The sequence below is a fragment of the Anabrus simplex genome, chromosome 3, assembly GCF_040414725.1.
Source record: "Anabrus simplex isolate iqAnaSimp1 chromosome 3, ASM4041472v1, whole genome shotgun sequence".
NCBI lineage: Eukaryota > Metazoa > Arthropoda > Insecta > Orthoptera > Tettigoniidae > Anabrus > Anabrus simplex.
The window spans coordinates 455,784,651-455,798,237 of NC_090267.1; the positions used below are offsets into that span (position 1 = coordinate 455,784,651).

The following is a 13,587-nucleotide window of genomic DNA, read 5'->3' on the forward strand; positions in this document are numbered from 1 at the left end:
TACTGTTCGACAATAAATCAGTTATAGTGATTTAAAGAATATAAGTACTTGCGTATTGCTCAAACCTGGTAACCTCTCCGTTGCGTACGCCACTAATCACATTTTTTCACATTGTTTATTTATTTATTTATTTATTTATTTATTTATTTATTTATTTATTTATTTATTTGTTTGTTGTTTGTTTGTTTGTTTGTTTGTTTGTTTGTTTGTTTGTTTGTTTGTTTATTTATTTATTTATTTATTTATTTGTTTGTTGTTTGTTTGTTTGTTTGTTTGTTTGTTTGTTTGTTTGTTTGTTTGTTTGTTTGTTTGTTTATTTATTTATTTATTTATTTATTTATTTATTTATTTATTTATTTATTTATTTATTTATTTATTTATTTATTTATTTATTTATTTATTTATTTATTTATTTATTTATTTATTTATTTAACAAATGGAAATTGCACACTTGTTTCGACTTTAGTACACTGAAAATATCATCATACTATATTTCAAGATACACTTGAAAGGATTTCAAACTATTGCGAAGGAAAATAGAAGACATCTCCGAGCAGGCCATGAAAATCTTTCGAGTGGTGGAAGATAAAAGTTTCCACTTTTCGTAACTTTGTCGCTAAGATAGAGTGGTTATCTCTACGGCCAGCTGCTTTTTGAGCCAAAGTTGGCGGGTTCGATCCCGACTCAGTCCAGTGGTATTTGAAGGTGATCAAATACGTCAGCCACATGTTGGTAAACTTACCGCCATGTAAATGGTATTTAGAATTTATTAATATCTCCTATGAAGTGTTTTGGCCGGACGCTCATTTTAAAGGCTGCGAGCATACCTATTACAGGAAGGCACTGCGTTCGATTCCCGGATAGGTAAGAGTTTCATATGTGGAAATGAGGACTGGTTTGAGGTCCACTTAGTCCACGTGAAAACAATTGAGAGTATCTGACAGTGAGATAGTGGTCCCGGACTATAAATCCAAGTATAACGGTGGAGTGATTTTTTTCCCATGTCTTGCGGTTGAGCTGCGGTCGCTTTAGTAGGCCAGGGGCTATCGAGGTTGTATCGCTATGGGGTGTTCGGCTTGTTTTGTACTGGTGCTCCAGCTGCAACAAGCCTTCGCAAGCAATAAACCGGAGAGATAGTCTTAAATGGCAATTATAATAATGAAACCCCTGTTTTGGGGAGACGCAGACGAAGACTACACCCACGGCAATCCCTACCTGTCGTAAGAGGCGACTAAAAGGGGCGACCAAGGGGTGATGACATTAGAACCATGAGAATACTTGCGATTAGTACCATTACGTGCGGAACACCATGGGTCTACGTTACATAGGAGCAGTACCATTATGCGAAAAACAGTACGGGCATGGGTGTTGCTTATGATAAGTATCATGTGCTTTCCACCGGTCGCTTCCACTGTGTTCAGAATGGGTCTACGTCACCTATGAGTAGTACCACCTTATGACAAACACCAGGGATCTACGTTGCCTGTGATTAGTGCCACTATGTGAGAAACACCACCGGTTTGGTTGGCGCCCGTAATTAGTACCATTATGTGAGGAACACCATGGGTTTGTGTTACCTGCGAGTGGTGTCGTCGTATGCGACATGCAATGCATCTACATTTCATGTGATTAGTACCACCCTGCGAGAAACACCATGAGTCTACGTCACCTGTGATTAGTACTGTTACCGAGTTTTTGCGATAGTTAGAGGTGAAAGAAGGTGCGGGTGTGAACGGGTCTCAAGCTACGAAATTAGAGTTCATGTAAAATTAACAAGGTTATATTTTCTTTTCAAAATAAGGAAATAACAAGCATGGCAGGTAGAGAGTAGCAAGTCAACAAAATGTAGTTACACAATTTACTGGATTTGGGCTTCGCGCCCCGACTTCACAATGCTTGGGCAATCAGCCCATCCTTACTTCAAAATAAGTTTTAACAGAGGGGCAGAAAACCCCATTCATGCCCAGGAGCACTTGCTCCGAATTACACAGTAATACCTCTTAGAGGCACGCAGAAACAAATTGCAAAAGAGCGATCCGCTCTCAAAGTCTTAAGCCTATCACAAGGCCACACCTAACTCTACTTTCAAGCTGTCCTCTAAGGACGTAAGCACAGGGGTAAAATACCCAATCTACTGAGGTCTATTAAGCGATAAAAGGATAATTACATGACCTCTAAAATACCAAGTTGAGAGGAGGCGAACTGCACTCCTAATACATTTGCTTTTAAAACCTAATCTGGCTCTAGGCCACAATTGCAAGGGCTAATCCCATACTAAAGAGGTGACTTTAGAAAGAAACAAATTTACATAATGTTAAGGAAGAATAGGTTGAGAAAATAAGTTCACCTCAAACCAATATGAGTGGGAGCTCGAGAGGGTTAAGCACTCTCTATCCCAATATGTAGTTTAAAAGATAGAATAGATACAAGTTTCTTTACATTTTAAGGAAGGTTACATAATGGAAAAACTTCGGACCCGCCCCGAGAGTTAAACTGCTGAGCAAGCAAGAAAAGAAATTAATCGGCCATTACCTGGTTGTTGACTGCCGCCGAAGAAAGAGGCGCTTCCCGCCCCCTGCTATGTACTTTACACACGAAAAGATGGAACAGAAGTGGCGCAGAGACCCTAAAATCAGCAATTTATATACTCTCGCGGAAAGTTCGAGGCGTTTTAGGAAGGAAAACACCCGCCCACAATCTTTTATTGGTGGTTAAAGAAACCCCTACACAAGATGAAGAAGAAACACATCATTGGTGGAAAATTAATTTAAGAAATTCGGGATTGGCTAAATTCAAAACAAGGGGAAAGAAAGGGTTAATATTGCCAACTTAAACAATGACTGAAAGAAATTTAGCAAAGAACAAACTTTTGAAATTAAATTTTCTCCAAAGAAAACAGTTCTTTCACTCCGCACTAGGGTGCACTATTGTTGATCTTCAGTAGTGTCCTCTAGAAGAGAAAGTTCACACTTCTTACTACAAGCAAAACAAAACTACGTCGAAAATAACACAGTTCAAAAACTCCAAAATTTCCAGGTAGTGACATCTTCTGAGAAAGTAGAAAATTAATACCGTAGATAAAGTTCAGACTTCCTCCAGCAGAGGAGTTTCAACTGGCGCAAATTTTAAATAAGCGGCGTGGAGGTGTACCGCCCGGTACAAGTACCACTATAGGAGGAATGCTGTGGTTCTGCTTTACCAGTGATTAGTACGATTATGAGGGGCCGGTGACCTGGATGTTGGGCCCCTTTGGATAATACGTATCATCGCAATAATTAAGACATTGTGAATTGGATCCACTGATTGTTTTTGTTTCTCGATCATAACCCTTCGTTTTAGATTGTAGTCGGTAGATACATTTTTAAGTTTTAATTTGCATTTTGCTGCACCTCGTACCGTTGTAGCCGATGATCTACCTGTTAGGCTCCTTTCAACAACAATCATCAAATCATCATCATCATCATCATCATCATCATCATGAAATAGGAGACCGTCACAAGTAATGTGGTGGAAAGCTAAAAGTACGTAATAAGAATGATACTGGTCAGCTTGATATTCAGCGAGTCATACCTAGCGCGTGGGATTTGATACGAAGTGTGACTTTTTAGATGTACAGCCTGCGCTGCTGTGGGTGAGTGGTTTTTTCCCATCAGCAGCTAGTTTGCATAAGCTAAACAGCTGTGACAAGAGCGAGGAGTTCATTAGGCAGCTGTGTCAATCACTGACTGCAGTGCCGTATTAATATTCAGATTGACCGCGTGGTATTTGTCGCACTTGAGTTCTAACCATTCGTGATACAAATTAATGAGTACATTGATCACGTTCATTATGGGCCATTCTTCTAGGCCCTCTCTACAAAATTTCGTTAAAACAGATAAATAAAACAGAGATAGAAATATGTTTAGGGTGCAGTGTCCGAACTAATTCAGGTTCCTCTCTCCTGTGATAAAATACACAGTTATTTTTCTGTCATGTGGGGTCTGCATTGTTGCATCGTTAATTCCAATTACGGTGATCCATGTCCGACTCGTTGGCTGAACGGTCAGCGTACTGGCCTTCGCTTCAGATGGTCCCGGGTTCGATTCCCGGCCGGGTCGGGGATTTTAATCTTAATTGGTTAATTCCAATGACACGGGGGCTGGGTGTATGTGTTGTCTTCATCCTCATCACGACGCGCAGGTCGCCTACGGGTATCAAATAGAAAGACCTGCACTTGGCGAGCCGAACCCGTCCTGGGATATCCCGGCACTAAAGGCCATACGACATTTCATTTTCACGGTGATCCATGGCATCCTCAGGGTTTAGTTTTGCGACGCTCTTGTCGTCTCTCAACCTGTCCAGCCAATGTTATAGTATTAATCCTCAGGTTGGCGACTCTCCACTTTCAGATGATGATGATGATGATGATGATGATGATGATGACGATAATGATGTTGATAATATAATCAAAATCTTGTAGGTTATTCTGCCGTGGTCTACGCCTCCCATTCCTGTCACGGAACCACGACAGAATGGCCCGGAAGATATTGATTATATTGACTCCGGCCGTCAAAGCCTTCATACTTTAACAACAATAATAATAATAATAATAATAATAATAATAATAATAATAATAATAATGGTATGTGGACTCCGGAGAGGCCTGGTGCAGGTTTTCCGAGTTGACACCTCATAGGCAACCTGCGCGTCGCTGAGGATGGGACCGTAACAATGATGAATTCTAATTATGAAGACGGCCCAAACACGCAGCGCTGAGCCATCGGAATTAACCAGTGTAGATTAAAATCTGTCCACCTCGGTGGTGTAGTAGTTTGTATGAGTAGCTGCCATCCCCGAAGGCGAGGGTTCGATTCCCAGCTCTGCCACGAAATTTGAAAAGTGGTATGAGGGCTGGAACGGAATACAACCAGCCTCGGGAGGTCAACTGAGATTCCCACCTCCGGCATCCTCGAAGTGGTTTTCCTTGGTTTCCTACTTCTCCTCCAGGCAAATGCCGGGATGGTACCTAACTTAAGGCAACGGCGCTTCCTTCCGCTTCTTTGACTATCCCTTCCGATCTTCCCATCCCCCCACAAGGGCCCTGTTCAGCATAGTAGGTGTGGCCGCTTGGGCGAGGTACTATTCTTCCTTCCACAGTTGTATCCCTCGAACCAATGTCACACGCTCCGTGACACTGACCTTAGGCCGAGGGAAAACCAACCCCGGAGGGTAAACGGATTAAAGAAAAAGAAATAAAGAAAGATTAAAATGTTCGACCTGGCCGGGAATCTAACCCGTGACCAAAGGCCAGCACGCTATTTAGCTATTGAGCGGACTGATGATGATGATGATCTAAATAAATGGCCGCTGCTGTGCTATACAAACATTTTGATTTGGTGCCATTTAGGCTTCTCCTTCTCCTTCTTCTTCTGTGAATCTGTCTTGAGACACTAAAACATCCTCCATGATTTTCAGTCCTAATCATCTTTCTTCAGTTGTTCATAGCTTCCCCCTTGTTTCACATCTGTTAACATTCAAAACCTTCTTATTCTTCTTCCTTTTCTTCCATCTATTTTTCCCTTCATCACGCCCTGTTGAAGACAATTTCTGCGTAGTATGTGACCCAACCGGGATATTTTCCTCTTCTTTATCGTTTTCATCAAGTGTCCCTTCTCTCCTACTTCTCTTAGCACTTCATGGTTTTACTTTGCCGTGCGGTTAGGAGCGCGCAGCTGTGAGCTCGCATCCGGGAGATAGTGAGTTCGAACCCCACTGTCGACAGCCCTGAAGATGGTTTTCCGTGGTTTCCCATTTTCCCACCAGGCAAATGCTGAGGCTGTACCTTAATTAAGGCCACGGCCGATTCTTTCCCATTCCTAGCCCTTTCCTATCCCATCGTCGCCATAAGACCTATCTAGGTCGGTGCGACGTAAAGCAAATAGCAAAAAAAAAAAAAAAAAAAAACAATTTCTCACTTTATTTGTCCACTTCACTTTTATTCATTCTTCTCCACAACCATATTCCAAAACTTCCCAGTACTTTGTTTCTTTCTTGATATCCATTTAGGCTGCCTGCGTGTTAATTTCGACGTTTCGTTTGGCCGTACCAGACGACAGAGGAACAGCGATCAGTGGCTGCCTTTGTAATGACGTCACCGGCGGTCTTTAACTTACCGAGAATACTTCTGCCGTATTTGAGCCTGTGAACTTGAGATTCAAAGACTGACACACTACTACTTACACACAAAGGATCTCGCGTTCAATTGAAGGGCAGTCTTTGCAACTGATGTCTCGTACTCGTGCATACCCTTATCATTTTAGGTGTGATTTGCACATTAATTCTTTGTCCAAATTGACGAGCAAGCAGTCAGATGGCGTCAGGTTAAATTGCTTGTACATGGTAGCTGAGGCCATATTTATATTATTATTTTATTATGATTATTCTTGCAATATTATTTGATAATACCGCTCTTTGTTGTGGTGTTGTCTCTAATGACCCTACGTTAGTCGGTCGGGTGGCTAACAGGCTGAGAGGTGACAGATTTGTGAGGTGATGTTAAGAATGTATTTCCTTCCTGCGCACACAACATCGCCTCTTCGGGCCATTTACTTCGGCGTCCTCAATCGCTTTCTAGTGCTCCCCTATCTTGTGTTTAGATCCTAACGACATCCGCTACAGTCACCGGCCCACAGATAACTCTCATGCATCCACCCGCTAGTTTAAAGTTCCGGCGGATTTTCTTTCTTCCTCTGCATGTACAGAACCGAGAGATTGTTATCCATAATCTGACAAATATCATAGTTAATAGCAAGGAGATTAATTCCTTCAAAGTTTCGTTCGCATTAAGTGTATTAAAGCTACATGTATATGAGTATCATGTGCATGTGTATGTTGGGTATTCAGACCGAAGGCTGGTTTGATCCTCCACAGCTGATCCTCCACAGCTCCGCCAACAGCTGTCATAAATAGCCTAGGCATCACTAAAGAGGCGTTCTACGTAAATGTGGAGTGAGGTAGTTTCCCGTTGCTTTCATCACCGAGCCACAAGTTGCTATTTCTTATCATTCTGCCAAGCCCACTGTAATGCATGCACCAACCGACCCTATGCGCGATACTTTCACATCGTTCATAACAGAGACTGGCTGCTTAAGGAATGGTATTACTAGCATCGCTCATACCTTAGTCATTTTCATATTGTTAAAGCCAAGGATGAAACTGAAACAGGCCAGTGAAAGTAACAAATTTATTCTGGCCCAAACCAGAAGACATAGTGCACTGTAAACACTAGATCTCGCCAGCAAAGGTGTATGAATATGATAACATTATTTATTTTTGTATTTATTTATATAATCTGCTTATTATTATTATTATTATTATTATTATTATTATTATTATTATTATTACAATTCAATTTCATTGGAGAGTGGTTAGATTCGAGTACTTATAAGAAAGAAGCCTTTACATCACGGATGAGGAAAATGGAAACGGCATATCAACTAACAAAAGATGTCTACAGGAAAAAATCTATATCCATTAACGTCAAGGTATATGCTGCAGAATGCCTTACTCTGAATAGGAAAGGTCTGATCGAGAAATTAGAAATGCAAGAAAGGCAGATCTTAAGGAATTTTTTTTTTTTTTTTTTTTGCTAGTTGTTTTACGTCGCACCGACACAGATAGGTCTTACGGCGACGAAGGGACAGGAAAGGGCTGGGAGCGGGAGGGAAGCGGCCGTGGCCTTAATTAAGGTACAGCCCCAGCATTTGCCTGGTGTGAAAATGGGAAACCATTTTCAGGGCTGCCGACAGTGGGGTTCGAACCTACTATCTCCCGAATACTAGATACTGGTCGCAAAGGAAAATCCTAGGGCCAATCAAAGACAGTGGTGAATTTAGAAGACGGCATAATCATGAACTTTACACACATCTATAAAGGATCACATACACCGTTCGTAGCAGGAGAATTGTTTTCTATAGCCACATGAATCCTACAAGGCTGAGCAATAGGATCTTTAATTACTTTGTCAAACAAAAGAAACTAAGGAGGCGTGGTTCACCGAGGTAGAGAAAGACTTGCAAGAATTGGGGATAACACGGGAGGATATCCAGAAACGTATTCGGCTCAAAAAGAAACTACAAGAGCATCGTGGTTTCCGAGAAAAGCAAAAACTAAAAACTGGAAAAACATGGACTGAAGCGAGGAAGGAACAGCATGGGATTCGAATGCGGGAATACTAGGCGAAAGTTACAACCCATGCACATGGGAGAGGAAAGGGACTGCTGAATAAGGTGGTTCGTCCATGTTGAATACACCGGTTCTCGTCCGATCACCGCAGTTAAGCAACATTGGGCGTGTTCAGTACTTGGATGGATGACCTCTGGGGAACACCACGTGCCGTTGGCTCAATTCCCTTTTGCCGGCCACATGGTCTAGGGGTACGTGCCTGCCTCTTACTCGGAGGCCCTGGGTTCAATTCCCGGCCAGGTCAGGGATTTTACCTTGATCTGAGGGCTGGTTCGAGGTCCAATTAGCCTACGTGATTAGGTCTAGAAAGCCAAGAATAACGGCCGAGAGGATTCGTCGTGATGACCACACGACATCCCTTATCTGCAGGCATTGCAAAGTAAATTAAATCAGATCTGTTTGAAAAATACTTGATTGTAAAGTGTTGCCTTATATATAAATATGATTAATTTATTTCAGGATCAACAGCTATAATACCTGGTATTTCTGTAGCTATGGTAGTAGGATACTTAGCGCGTGTGGCAGAAGAATAAATAAGACTGTGAACGCTGTTTAAAAATATATTTCTTCCCCAGCTGCTCGAAGTCCAACATTGTGTTTTATTCGTTTTCAAGATCGAAGAGCCCTCAGATACCAGAAATCTTCGTCTGAGGAACTTCTGCAGTGCACGACGGAAATTGTCACCTCTTCTGTGCAGTACTTGCCCCCGAACTCAGTTACTAAAACTGTGCAATTTTCTCTGAAAGATATGTTCGCCATTGAAATTAAGTGTAGAAAGTGTAAAGACGACAAACTACCTATTTTTCTACTCCGAAAATTTCTGATACATTGCTTCGAGCCACTCATGTAGAAAAGAGATAGTTTGAAACTTGATAAGGACCCCTCAATAGAAAAGTTTTAAAACTTTAGTGACATATACAAGCCAGTCAAACATCGCTCTATAAATGAGGTACTGTAAATACTCGCAAAAACATTCAGCTCTTTTTATTTAGGGTATAATTTACTTATTGGCATGCGAACATAAGGGGGCAGGAACGCGATCCCAGTGGCTAAATGATGAACTAGGATGCAGCCCGTTATTCATGAGTGCATTTCAAGGGCTTGCATTATAGCGCAAGAACGCGATCCCAGTGGCTAAATGATGAACTAGGATGCCGCCCGTTTAACATGAGTGCATTTCAAGGCCTTGTATTGCAGCGCAAGAACGCGTTCCCAGTGGCTAAATGATGAACTAGGATGTCGCCCGTTTAACATGAGTGCATTTCAAGGCCTTGTATTGCAGCGCAAGAACGCGTTCCCAGTGGCTAAATGATGAACTAGGATGTCGCCCGTTTAACATGAGTGCATTTCAAGGCCTTGTATTATAGCGCAAGAACGCGATCCTAGTGGCTAAATGATGAACTAGGATGCCGCCCTTTTTCATGAGTGCATTTCAAGGCCTTGTATTATAGCGTAGGCAACGGTAATAACACAGCGACGTACTCGGAAGATGCGCATGCGCAAACACGTGACAATAACATATTGGTGTATCGAAATCACGATTTCCAGCATTTCCTGTGATGGGCAGTTCTCCTGTTCGTTAACAAGGGCCAGTTCCGCGTCAGGCTTATAAATATTTCTCGGGCCAGTTTTATATTGTCCACCCTGTGTTATTCGCACTGCACCTTAGACGGCAGAATGATATCGGCCTCATTTCAAAGCTCAAGTATCACATTGTGATTTTTCTACGCGCAACGATGACGTGTTTCATTTTTCCTTCTAGGATGTGTGGAGACGTTCTCTGAAAACCTGTAAGAACCATGTACGTTTGCTCTGTACGTGGATGATGACCTCTTCATTACTCAAGCAGATTAATTACATTCTTTTGTGCCCTTCATATTATGCATGTGCATAGTTATCCTTTGCCTTGCCATGTCTTCCACGTGAATTGTTGCTTCTTAACTCTCCCACATTTCAGAATTAAGATAATGAGAAAATATACAATACCCAGAGTCTAAAAATGTTCCGAGAGGCAAAACAAAGGACGCTCCACATTGTAGGAAAATTACCCGCAGGCAAATCCTCGTCATTAATCCACCACACGCGAGGGTGAGAGCAAGTGAATGGCAGCGACACCATATTGTTTGAAACTGATTATTTTGAATGGAGGACATAGTACAGGGTGTTCTAGAATTGATGTCTCGGTTCGACCAATGGTTTGAGTCAAACAATGTTGGTAGAAAAAAATACCTCAATGCATTCACATAAACTGTCACTGTATATAAACGTTAATCGTCGGTCAATTAATGAAAACGTTACATATTTTTAATATTGTTCTTTTTTTGCTCAAATTCGTCAGTTAATTCTAATCTTAGGAGCTCAAAAAGGTTTTTAAAAATGTTCCAGGAATGTTACTTTAGGAATTTATTTTCAACTAGGAATTGCTGGGAGGAAAGCAAATTGCTGGAAACATCTTAAAATTCTATAGTATAGCTTTCTTTCAAATAATAATAATAATAATAATAATAATAATAATAATAATAATAATAATAATAATAATAATAATAATAATAATAATTGTTCCGGGGTATTTTTGGAACGCAGAGAGGTGAAAGAACGTGCGGGCTGGAATGGGTCTAACTACAACATCAAGAATTGCATTAAAACTTTAGCAAAGGTTATATTTCTTTCAATATAAAAAACAAACTTAACATATTTCCGCTAGGTGAAATAACAATGAAAAAACAGGTACAATGCCAATCTTAAAACAAGACTTGGAAAAATCCAAGATTGATTAAGTTTACAGCTTTGGGGCTTCAAGGCCTTAACTTACAGGTTTACAATTTGAAAAATGGTATTATTTACGTAAGGGCAGAAATCCCCTAATTCAAGAGCACTTGTTCTCTAAATTACAATGTCAAGCCTCCCAGAGGCACCCTTTACAATTACAAAACTTTGAAAAGAGCTAACAGGCTCTCATTTTCTTCCAGCCTACTCGAGGCAACATCACAATCTTACACTCCCTGGCCTTTCAGATAATGAAAACTTAAAAACCTACAGGGCTCTCGGCCGATGAAACTGGGGCTAGTCCCAAACTACTGAGGTGGCTCGCATGGAAGTTACTTTAATGCATTACAACAGAAAACAGTTATCAAAACGTAGTTTTCAAACCAAGATGAAGGGGAGCTCGAGAGGGTAACTCACTCTCTGTCCCCGATTTACAGTTAAAGACTTTAGGAAATTTTACCTTAAGTGAAAGAAGATTCACATTTTAGAAAGGTTTGTTACATGGTTAAAGATTTGGACCTTCCCCTTGGATTAATTCGCGGATACAGCTAGAAAGATATAATTTATGTGGCCATTACCTTATAGATGTTCTGCTGGCCGAAGAAAAAGGCGCCCCACCTCCTGCTTTACCACACACTCAGAAAGACGACGATCAATTGTCCAAGAAACATGAAAAGCCGCAGTTTATATACCCTCAGGGAAGGTTCGAGAGGATTATGGGCTAATCCGTACACACTCTCTCGATTTTATTGGTTAAACTCAAAAGTTACACTCAAAATCGAACCAGAAGCCTGTGATAGGTTAAAAATTAATTACAGAAATTTTTCATTGGCCATATTCAAAACCGGCTGCATGAGACAGAAGTGTTGCAAACCTAGAGTTACAAAAAACAAATGAAAGTTGAGAAAACCTATAAACACAAAATGTCTTTCAATAACAACTTCCTTTACTTTGCACCAGAGTGCATGATTATAGTTTTTTGGTAGTGTCATCTGTGGGAAAATGTCCAGACTTCTTCATGTATAGCAAAACAAAACAAGGAGACATTCAATCTGTTTAGGAAACTTCACAATAACACTATTCCTTAATTTTACAGTGGTGACATCTTCCGATTAAAGTTCCAAGCTAAGGTATTATCAGTTTCACCTTTTGATCGATAGGGGAGTTTATTAAGGCGCTTATTTTGAATATGCGGAGTTGAGGTGTACCTCCCGGTACAATAATAATAATAATAATAATAATAATAATAATAATAATAATAATAATTTAAGCTGCCTGCTTTAAAATTTTCGACCTTCCGTTTTAACTTGACTAAAATGTCGATGGTTAGACTCGGTTTCTAACGATTTAAAGAGAAGAGGTAAGAACTAAATGAGGCCACAACACTAGTTGCAAATCGAGGATTGTGGCGACGTTTAGTAAATTTACAGAGGCTTGCAGACTGAACGCTGAAAGGCATAACAATCTATAATGATTATGTATGTATGTATGTATGTATGTATGTATGTATGTATGTATAAAATTACAGGGAAATCGAACTCTCTTGGGTGACCTATGGCCAGTTATAAACGCATTTTGCGGGTAAACTCTGAAAGTATCACCACAGATTCTTCTCATGCCAACATCGTGTCAAATAGATTTCTGCAGTCCAGCAACCTCAGCTGAGTTTGAACCCACGATTGTGGTACTAATGAAAATGTACCCTTACTCAACGCTTCCTTTGCTATATACCACGCTACTACAACATCGCTATCGAATGTTATAATACCACAATACTAGGTTTAACGAAACCTCAACGCAAAATTTCCGGTAATAATTTGTCATGAAGAGAAAAAACAGAAAGGTTATAGCAACATAGTTTCGGAAATGCATGATTACTGAGTAAGCGGACTTTATGCGTACTGCTCCAATAGCGCCATGAGTAATGTTCGACTGCATACGCCTTTAACACTCATTGGAACATTCGGTTAGCATATCGACATGTCTACCTCCTGCCTGCATACGGCCCACTGTTTGTCCATGCATTTAGTTCCCAGGTCGTTCAAAATAACTGGCGTAGTGCACAATATCCGATTGACAGCCACAGTTCGTGCAAGGATCAATATTGTATCATCCACAGCAGTAGAATGCACCAAAGCCTTAAAGTATCCCCACAAGTAAGTTTCCAGAGTGCTTAAATTGAGAGAGGGAAAGGGTGGTAGTGTAGAGGATGGGGGAAGAGAGAAATACTGGTCGTTCTCCTGAACAGCGAGGACTTGTTTGCTGACGTCTCTGCTTCCATTCTGGTAGGATGCCCATAGAAGACCACTCTCCTTTCTATTCTTAATCGAGATTATTATTATTATTATTATTATTATTATTATTAGTAGTAGTAGTAGTAGTAGTAGTGCCGGCCCCGTGGTGTAGGGTTAGCGTGCCTGCCTCTTACCGGAGGCCCCGCGTTCGATTCCCGGCCAGGTCAGGGATTTTTACCTGGACCTGAGGGCTGGTTCAAGGTCCACTCAGCCTACGTGATTAGAATTGAGGAGCTATCTGACGGTGAGATAGCGGGCCCGGTCTAGAAAGCCAAGAATAACGACCGAGAGGATTCGTCGTGCT

At 40.9% G+C, this 13,587-nt stretch overlaps 1 protein-coding gene and 1 pseudogene across 1 annotated transcript in view; both read left to right on the forward strand.

Moving 5' to 3' along the window:
* Window positions 1–13,587, forward strand: part of kmr (kramer) — a 1,412,209-nt gene that overhangs the window by 754,527 nt on the left and 644,095 nt on the right. The gene's annotated exons all lie outside the window — the stretch shown is intronic.
* LOC137499077 (5S ribosomal RNA) lies at window positions 8,264–8,382 on the forward strand (annotated as a pseudogene).